The sequence below is a fragment of the Rhincodon typus genome, chromosome 35 (genome assembly GCF_021869965.1).
Source record: "Rhincodon typus isolate 14 chromosome 35, sRhiTyp1.1, whole genome shotgun sequence".
Lineage (NCBI taxonomy): Eukaryota > Metazoa > Chordata > Chondrichthyes > Orectolobiformes > Rhincodontidae > Rhincodon > Rhincodon typus.
Window position 1 is genome coordinate 1,576,012 of NC_063366.1, and position 10,093 is coordinate 1,586,104.

A 10,093-nucleotide genomic window follows, 5' to 3' on the forward strand; every position below is an offset into this window, starting at 1 on the left:
GACTATGAAGGGAGTGCAATTACGTTTAACACATTGATTTCTCTGATGGCAGGACTTATGTATGAAGAGAGACTGCATCGTTGACAAGATTTCGCTGATGTTTCAACAAATAGGGAGGGATCCCACAGAAGCCTCTGGCAGGAAAGTACTAGATAGGGTAAAGGCAAGAAAGATGTCGAATAAGTTCACAACCAGGCGTCACAGACGAAGGATGCAGGATAGGCCATTTAGGACTGAGATGAGGAGAAACTTCTTCATCCACAGAGAGATCAGTCTATGGACTTCTCTGCCACAGAACGTGGCTGAGGCCACAACATTGAAAATTTTCAAAAAGGAGTCATATATACTTCTTAGGAATAAAGAGATCACAGTGTAAGTGAAGAAATCGTCAAAAGGATGCTGATCCAAATGATCAGTCATTATCATATTGAATGGTGGAACAGATCTGAAAGGTTGAATTGTTTAACCCTGCTCCTTTTTGTTCATGCTTCTATGTAACAATGACCATGTAGCATTTCCCAGAGAGGTCTGGTTTATAAGATAGCATATTAGTTTTATGATTGAATGGACTGCATTACTACTGTGGAATTCAAAGTTACCTGTACTGTGCCCAATCTGGCAGGAATGCCCTCTGACTCTCCACTCCCTGTACACCCTGGGTCTCAACATTGAATTAAACGTTGTCCCCAGCTACTGATATAGCCAATGAGATAATGTATCCACAATAGGTTTAAAAAGATAAATTCATCAAACAGATTTATGTAATAAACAACAAAGTTAATCATTTATCGTGAAAAGAATATGTAAAGGTGATTAATAAGGTTTGAAATATGAAATTATAAATATCAACATTTTAAATACTTCAAAGCATGCAATGACTCACACAAAAAAAACATGCACAAAAGCGCGTAAATGCATAGACAGAAACACACACAGATACAGAGACACAATGTCTCTGACACACAAATGGACACACGCAAACGCACATACAGAAACACACGCATACAAACATTCAAGGAAAGCAGAAGGCTGATTTTCCTCAAAGGTTTACTTCCAGAGGAAAAGATGAAAATATGTGTGTAATGATCAGATGGCTGTCACTCTGACATCTGGGCTCGTGTGGGCAGGTCACTAATACTGACGGTCATATCTGAGATCTTTGCACACGCCGTCATACAGGAAACAATGAGACAAAACCCCGCGAAGGCTACTCACGAGAACAGCTTGATCAGGCTTCCAGCTGGCATGCTGCGCGTGTAACAAGAGATTTTTTTTGACAGGAACTGGAGAGGTGAGTTGGGAGCTTCTTTTTTTTTCGCAAGGTCGGATATAAACCGGCACTACTAACTCCAAAACATTGTTTAACCAGAAACTAGGTCTATTGCAATCATAAAATACAGGCAGGTAACTTCCAACACTGTCTGAACCCATGTGCCTTCCATGAAATATCTTGTTAAAAACAAAAGTTCCAAAGTCCAAAGTGAACCTTTCAGCGACTCAAAGGAAAACAATTCAGTCCAACGGGATACATCTAATTGACAGATTTCCAAATATGTGAAAATGGAAGAGAAATTGCTATTAACAAAACTATTTCCAGCATTTTGTTATTAAACTTACAAAACCAAACTGATATATGGGGCTCTCCTTTTTTTGTACTCTTTGAAAAAAAGTAACTGTAATGATTGTAACGAGGTCAGCCAGGTGGATCTCATTGAATATGAGTTGCCTGATTAGGGCTGTTAACCTGTTCCAATCAACGTGTCGCGGCAGACAGATATAAACAAGAATGTCGGAGGTTCTGCACGTTCTTGGAACCGGCTCTGTGCCAGCTGTCTCAGTGTCGGTCCTATGCACTTGTAAATAAAGGGTGACTTGGTAACGGAATACCGGCCTTCATGGAGTTGTTTCAGTCGCTCTTTCTTCTTCAGAAATTACTGTGCAAATGACAGCTACGTTACAAGAATCACAGAACTCAAGGATGAAACCTAACTGCTGGCCAATATGAACAGAGAATACTACATCAAATATAGCAAATATCCTTTAATGGCCACGAAATCTGAGCTCCAGAAAACAAACCATTCAACACTGACGGTCTTCATGGCAGTAGACCTTAAACTGAGCCACAGAAACTTACTTTCGCTCTTCATTTCAGGCCTGTGGTATGTTTCACCTATCAGATAGAAATCCTGCTGCATTATCTTACAGAAAGATGCGATCACATGGGAACAGTGTGAGAGAGTGACAACAATTAAAAAGAATATATATTTCATCAATTGATCAGCATAATTCAATTGTTGGATTATTACACGTGTCATGCGCGGTGTGGCTCAGCGGGTGCACAAGGCGCGGCCGACAGCAGCCTCAGCGAGAGCGCATGCGGCTCTCGTCAGGTTCGCGTCACAGCTTGGGGAGTATCAGCACGATCAGTGCCTGGGCTTGTCACCGCAGGAGATAGCGTGGTTTCCTGTCCGCGGTGTATTGTGGAGACAGCGGCCGCCGTTACTCCTTGTTAGTCTATAAATGTTATACTGCAAAATGACACAAAATCACATACCTTCAGTGTTAATTACCTTTCCCTTCTCCACTAATGTTCTCTGACCTGCTGAGCATTACCGTGTTTTCTCAGATTCAATTCAAATTCTCAACATCTCAGTATTTTGATTGTATTTCTGGCAGGCATTATTCACAGGCCCTGGTCCAGAAGCGCAGACTGATCGATTGCAAGTCGATTTGCACTTGGGTGGCCTTTGAATACAGGAGTAGATACTCGGCGTTTATTGGAATTATTTATCAGTTTGAGATGGATAGATGGATGTGGAGCTGCTGTGTTCAACAGGTGGGACTCTCTTCGGAGATTCGGATGGGCCGAATGGCCTCTCTGTCCGCACTGTAGTGCTTCGATGATCCTCTCAGATTCAATTTACGATGAACTCGAGGTACATATTGTAGATATTTCTTCCATCTCCTGGGACTGTCAATGAACTTCCTGTCCTCATGTGTCTGCAGCTATCCTGCCGTCTCTCCGACGCAAACTCTCGTCAGCAACTGAGACACCTGCCAAGATCCAGTCTTTTCTGCTCAGTCTATATTGTGCTCTTAGTCTCCCCCTTTGCATTTCTTATTCATTCGAACGATACTTGGAAATAATAATTGATTTTCTCCTTTCGATGAAAAGTTTTGAAGTGAGTGGACAATAAGCTAGAAAAAGATCTTTTGTCCGGCAGTCCTGAGTTTGAATGCTGGAAGTAGTGGCGTGTTACTGAGCTCCGAGTTCCATGATTCATATGCAGGATTTGTGGAGGAAGTCCTTGAGTCCTATCGACCTCAAAATTTCTGATGATATTTCATTTACTTTCATCCTCTCTAAATCATATGTAGACCTTGAGTGTACAGTGACACATACTTCCACCTTTTCTGTACTTTGGAGCTTATTGTAATCTCTTCACCAAAACTCCATCTTCGGCAGGCAGTGTATTTGCAATTTGCTGCAGGGAGACAGTCCTGCAGCAACTGATGTGTGGCACCCTCGTCGTATGTTTCAAGTTGTGGAAAGTATTTTTCCTGCAAATTTTACTTTTTAATCCATAAAATATATTAGCAAATAGTATCTCCAAACCGGCTTTGCAAAAATTGTAAGAGTTATATTTCTTTAAGTACATTCTGTGTCACTCTGAAGTTTTACTTTTTAATCCATAAAATATATTAGTAAATGGGGTCTCAAAACTGGCGTTGCACAAAATTGTAACAGTCACATTTCTTTTAGTACATTCTGTGCCACTCTGCGCTATTTCAATACATTTACAAACAGGTTAGAAAGACAATATGCATTACAAACCAAATATTCAATGTTTTTTAAAGGGATTTTCTTTTTAAAAAAAACGTACATTAAACGGCAGAACAGGTAACGGATAATGCACAAATATTGAGTAAAACCAGACGCTGAAAAGCTTCACCGAAGCCAGCCTCATCTATCTAATTATAGTTTTCTGCGCTGCCCACTCACACACAGTTTGAACGAGCTGCTGCTGTCTGTGCGGGACCTGAGGAAACAGACGGTCAGAGCTCGAAATGATGGAGGGCCTCATTCCCCTGTCCCTCTCACTTACTACGTGTACACACTGATGCTGTTAATATTAACCATCAAGAGGAAATTGGATAAACAATTCAAACTGAAGTATCATTACAGAAATAAAAACATGAAAGATCATTTCAGGTCCTAAGTTAGCATCGGGAGTGAAAAGATTGAAGTAATTTCAGAAACAAGATGATTGCTACTCTGGTGGATTATTCGTTGACGTGAATAAATGTCATAAATTTGAAATTCTGTCATGCTCAAACCTGTTTATCTCGTGATTAAATTTGTACAATGTGACCGTCTGCTGGTGGCTCTACAGTATTGCAGAGAAAAATGTGAAACGATCAAGAATTCAATAGTGCAAGAAAATACATTCAAATTTAAAAGTCCAAATATCGCTTTGTTGCCACTCCAGCAAATCAATTCTTAACGATTGCAACTGATCTTTGACTGTCCCTCGTGAACGTGGATGCACAAAGGGAACTGGGTGTCCTTGTACACCAGTCAATGCAAGCAAACATGCAGGGGCAGCAAGCAAATTAGCAGGCAAATGGTATATTGGCCTTCATTGCAAGAGTATTTGAGTTCAGTCGTAAGGAAATCTTGCTGAAGTTATACAGGGTCTTGATAAATCTACAGCTGGAGGACTGTGTGCAGTTTTTGCCTCTCCACTTATTTGTCATAGAGGAAGTGCAGCATAGCTTCACTAGGCTGGTACCAGGGATGGCAGGACTGCAAAAGGAATTGATCAGGCTGTATCTGTATTTTGTAGGTTTGAGAAATAATAAATATGATATCATTGAAACATATAAAATTCTAACAGGACGAGACAAACGAAAGACTGCCCCTGGTTGGGGAGTCTGGACCCAAGGTCTCGGGATAGGGATTAGGCCATTTTGGACTGGGAAAAGGAAATATTACTTCACTGAGAGGGTGGTCAATCTGTGGAATTCGCTATCACGGAGGCTATGAGTAGATTCAAACAAAAAAATGATAAGTGTTTAGATTTTAAAGAGGTAAATGAATATGGATGGAAATTGAAATATGAGAAAGGGGACCAGCTGTGATCATACTGAATAGAGCAGCAGTATTGAAAGGCTGAATGGCTTCGTCCTGCACCTGGTTTCTATACTATACGCCTTCGCTTCAGACTGCAAAGTGGCATAGTGGTGAGCACTGCTGCTTTGCAGAACCAGGTTCATTTGTAGAGATAACAAGAACTGCAGACGCTGAAATCAGAGACAACACAGCGTGGAGCTGGAGGAAAACAGCAGGGCAGGCAGCATCAGAGGAGCAGGAAAGTTGACGCTTCAGGTCTGAAGCAGGTTCCCGACCCAAAACATAAACTTTCCTGCTCCTCCGATGCTGCCTAACCGACTGAATTCCTCCAACTCCAGATTGTGTTGCCTCTGACTCCAGTATCTGCAGTTCTTGCTATCTCTGAGTGAGTTATAACCCCACTGAGAAGCCTCTTCCAAGGTTACCCACCTTGAAAACCCATTTCTGAAGAAGGTCCCAACTCAAAACGTCAACTTACCTGCTCCTCTGATGCAGGTTCAATTGTAGCTTTTGGGGACTGCCTCTGTGGAGTCTGTGTGCGTTTGCTTTTGTTTGCTCCCACAGTCCAAAGATGTGTAGGTCATCTGGCTTGGCCAGGGATTCTACGAAATAAGCTCACTAAAACCAAGAGATGACTTTCCTTGTCCTTCCATCTCTGTGAGTGAGCTTGTGTGGTTGCATTTCGCAAAGTGGTGAATCAGAAAGTTGTTTTCGAATTCATGTAGCTGCAGTGGACCAGACATGAATATATGAGTTAGCTGTTGAAGAAATGGAAAGAATTTTCTTTGCCCAGATATTCGCATTTGGTTGGTTACCAGATGAAATGCAGAAAGAGCTAGGCAATTTAATGAATCCAGTCTTTTACCAATAGCATCTTTTGGAGGAAATCACCTTCTATTGCAACAATTCTTAAATCTATTTATCACACATAAGTCAGAGGAGAGTGTCAGTACCATTCCCATGACCACAAATGTTGCACGTGAGTGTCCTGTATTTGAGCACTTTGCAGGCTTCAGTGCACCCAAAGTGCAATGGGATAGCCTCATCTTGGGAGATCAAACATTGTTTCTCACACTTTAGTCATGAAGTTTGGAAATAAAAACATTCCAAAAAAATGTTTCAAAATGAAATTTGAAAGACTTGCAAGAAAAAAAACGACTTGTAATAGTTTCATATTTAGCAAATTATATTTAGTATTAGCAAATTATATTTAGCAAATGTACTCTATGTCAGGTACACAGCCTGCAGGAAAACAATCCAAATTGGTCAATTGAAATAAAGTTTTCTGGGCATGTTTCACTTTATGGCGCCTCATTACATTTTCTATGCTCTTGATTTACCACATACATTTTTGGAGGAACACATTTTCCAGCACCTCGGTCCCAAACTTTAGCATTTCCCTCAGCACATAGTCCTAGAACTTGGAATTTGACAGTTTCACAACACTCTGTTAAGGCCAACTCCTTGCATTGAAAGACCACTACATTTCAGACAGACAATAGAGTCTCATTCACTAAGTCAATAATCTGCCAAGTACATTTTTTGTAGGTCACTCAACAAGGTTTTTTTTTTGCAAACCTTATTCAAAAATTATTGATAAATACAGTAAAACAGTTCATTGCAGGAAGTACTCAGCAATCATGGCATTCCTCATTTAGGGTATCAATTCAAGTGCAAGAAGGGTAACCGTTACCAAACATGACAACAATATTCCCAACACCCCCAAACCACACGCCCACCTCCCCACGCATGGAGCCATATCAAGGGAGGTCAATGATGAAGCAGCTAAAGTTGGTTAGGCCTAGGGCACTATCCTGAGGAATTCCTGCAGGAGCTGAGATGACTGACTGCCAATAACCAAATTATCTTCCTACATGCCAGGTAAGACTCCAACTAGCAGAGCATTTGCCCCCAATTCTTATTGGCTTCTTGATGCCACACGGTCAAATGTGGCATTGATGTCAAAGACAGTCACTCTCACCTTAATTCTGGAATTCAGATCTTTGGCCCATGTTTTGACCCTATGCTGTAATGGTGTCAGGAGATGAGTGGCCCTGGCAGAACCCAAACTGGGCATCACTAAGCAGATTATTGCTAAGCAGGTGCTGCATGATTATACAGTTGTTGACATCTTCCATCACTTTACTGATGATTGAGAGCAGACTGGTGGGACAGTAATTCACTGGGTTACATTTGTCCTACAGGACAGATCTGGGCAATTTTCCACATTGTTGGGTGGATGCCAGCATTGTAACTGGAAGAGCTTGGCGAGGGGACCAGCAAGACCTGAAACACAAGTCTTCAGCACTATTGTCAGAGTGGATTCGGGGCCCCTGGACCTTGCAGTATCCCCTGCCTCCAATCAACAGAATGAATCAAATTGGTTGAAGACTGGTATTTGTCATGCTCGAACCATTGGAAGAGACCGAGATGGATCATCCACTTGGCACCAGTGGCTGAAGATTGCTGCCAAGTGTTTCAGCCTTACCTAATGCACTGATGTATTGTGCTCTTCCATCATTGAGGATTTGGATATTTGTGGAGACTCCTCCTCCAGTGGTTGTTCAACTGTCCACCACAATTCATGACTCGATATGACAGGACTGCAGAGCTTTCATGTGATCCATTGATAGGGGGATCACTTAGCTCCAACAATTACTTGATGTTTATACTGCTTGGCACATAAATAGTCCTGTTTGGTCAGTTTACCAGCTTGACAACTCATTTTTAGGTCTGTAAAGTGCTGCTATTGCATACTTTCCTGCACTCTCCCTTCCAAACAGTATACCACCTCTGCTGGGCCTGTTCCTGCCGGTGGTAAAGGAAATATCCAGGTATGGTGATTGTTGTGTTTGGGACATTGTCTGTCAGATATGATTCCATGAATATGGCTATGTTAATCTGTTACTTGAATACTCTGGTAGACAGCTCTCCCACTTTTGGCACCAGACACCAAATGTTAGTAAAGAGGAGTTTGCAGGATCAACAGGGCAGGGTTGATCCCCAGGCTTGATGGTAATGGCTGAATGAGGGATATGCAAGGCCATGAGGTCAAACATTGTGCTTGAGTAAAATTCTGTTGCTGTTGACGGTCCACGGTGCCTAATGGAGTTATTAGATCTGTTTGAAGTCTGTCCCATTTAACATGGTAATGGTGCCACATACAGCACAATGGAGGGTATTCTCAATGTGAAGGTGGGATCTCATCGCCACAAAAACTGTACAGTGGTCACTCTTACTGGTATTGTCATGGACAGATGTATCTGCATACAGATTCGTAAGGATGAGGTCAAGTATATTTTTCCTTCCTTGGTTCACTCAACACATGTTACACACCCAGTTCTGGCAGTTATGTCGATAAGGGCCTGACCAGCTCAATCAATAATGCTACTGCTGAGCCACACTTGTTTGTTGACATTGACAGCCCCCTCATTTTGTGCCTTTGCCACCCTCATTTCTTCCTCCAAGTGTTGTTCAACATGGAGGACTACTGATTCATCAGATGACGGAGGACGGAAAATATTAATCAGCAGGAGGTTTCCTTGCCCATGTTTAATCTAAAGCCATGAAATTCCATAGGGTCAGGTGGCAAGGTTGAGGCTTCCCAGAGAAATTCCCTTTCAAGTATACCACTGTGCCATCGCCTCTGCTGGGCCTGTCCTGCCGGTGGTAAAGGAAATATCCAGGTATGGTGATTGTTGTGTTTGGGACATTATCTGTGAGATATGATTCCATGAATATGGCTATGTTAATCTGTTGCTTGAATACTCTGGTAGACAGCTCTCCCACTTTTGGCACCAGACACCAAATGCTAGTAAAGAGGAGTTTGCAGGATCAACAGGGCTGTTTCTGCCATTGATCTAGGTTCTTGCCAGGTGAGCCATTTGGTTTCATTTTTTTTTTGAGACTTCATTGTGATTGATACAACTGAGTAGCTTGCTAGGCCATTTCAGAGGGCAACTGTGAATCAGCTGTGGGTCTGGAATCACACGTAGGCCAGACCAGGTAAGGACGGCAGATTTCCTTCCCTGAAGGACATCCATGAGCTTTCCAACAATCGACAGTGGTCTCATAGTCATCAGTAGATTCTTAATTCCAGATTTCTTTTATTGAATTCAAATTCTGCTATGGCATTATTCAAAGCCGGGTCCGTACAATATTAACCGAGTTTCTGGATTAACAATCTAGTGCTAATACCACGAGGTGATCAATGAATAAAGACCTGACTTCAATGTCCAGTCATTCATTACCAGGCTATCTGATATTGACAGACAAAATCGATACATACAAGAGGGGATGACTGGTCACAGAGATATTATGTTCTTGAAGAAATGTCTACATGTGGTGAGCATAAGGATGACAATTTCGTCATTGAAAATCAGAGCATTTCCTGAGACAGCATTGACAGTTTCAGGGGTTTCCGTGTTTGGTTCAATTGCAGCTAGGGCTTCAGGGAGTCAGGGAGAAATTACAAAAATGGCTATATTCTAGGATAGAGCATTACCTGGGTGACGGGACATCGATGCATGAGTTGATGCTTGCTGCAGACATGACAAGATTGATGGATCAGATCGAAATGTACAGAATGATAGGTGAGACTGTGTCTTGCCTGGTGTGGTTGAGAGTGTTCTCCCTGTCAGTAACTGAGCCCAAAGACTATCCTTCAGAGGGCAAATGCCAGTCCATCAGACATTGGAGAATTCAGCTCTTTCACTGCCTCAACCTCACCAGGTTCCATACAAAAATCAGACAACACAGTTCATTTATTTCCATCAGAGATAGTAGGAACTGCAGATGCTGGAGAATCCGAGACAACAAGGTGCAGGGCTGGATGAACACAGCAGGCCAAGCAGCATCATAGGAGCAGAAAGGCTCCAAGCAGCATCATAGGAGCAGAAAGGCTCCAAGCAGCATGATGCTGCTTGGCCTGCTGTGTTCATCCAGCCCTGCACCTTGTTG

General features: G+C 42.2%; 1 long non-coding RNA gene across 1 annotated transcript in view; it reads right to left on the reverse strand.

Annotated features, from left to right (window-relative positions):
• Nucleotides 1–2,025: 2,025 nt before the first annotated feature.
• LOC125487010 overlaps nt 2,026–10,093 on the reverse strand; it is a 13,812-nt gene continuing 5,744 nt past the window's right edge. Inside the window, exons 2-3 of the long non-coding RNA XR_007265563.1 lie at nt 5,613–5,859; nt 2,026–3,573 (exon numbers count right to left, since the gene is read on the reverse strand). This is a non-coding gene — a long non-coding RNA (uncharacterized LOC125487010). The remainder of the gene's footprint in view (nt 3,574–5,612; nt 5,860–10,093) is intronic.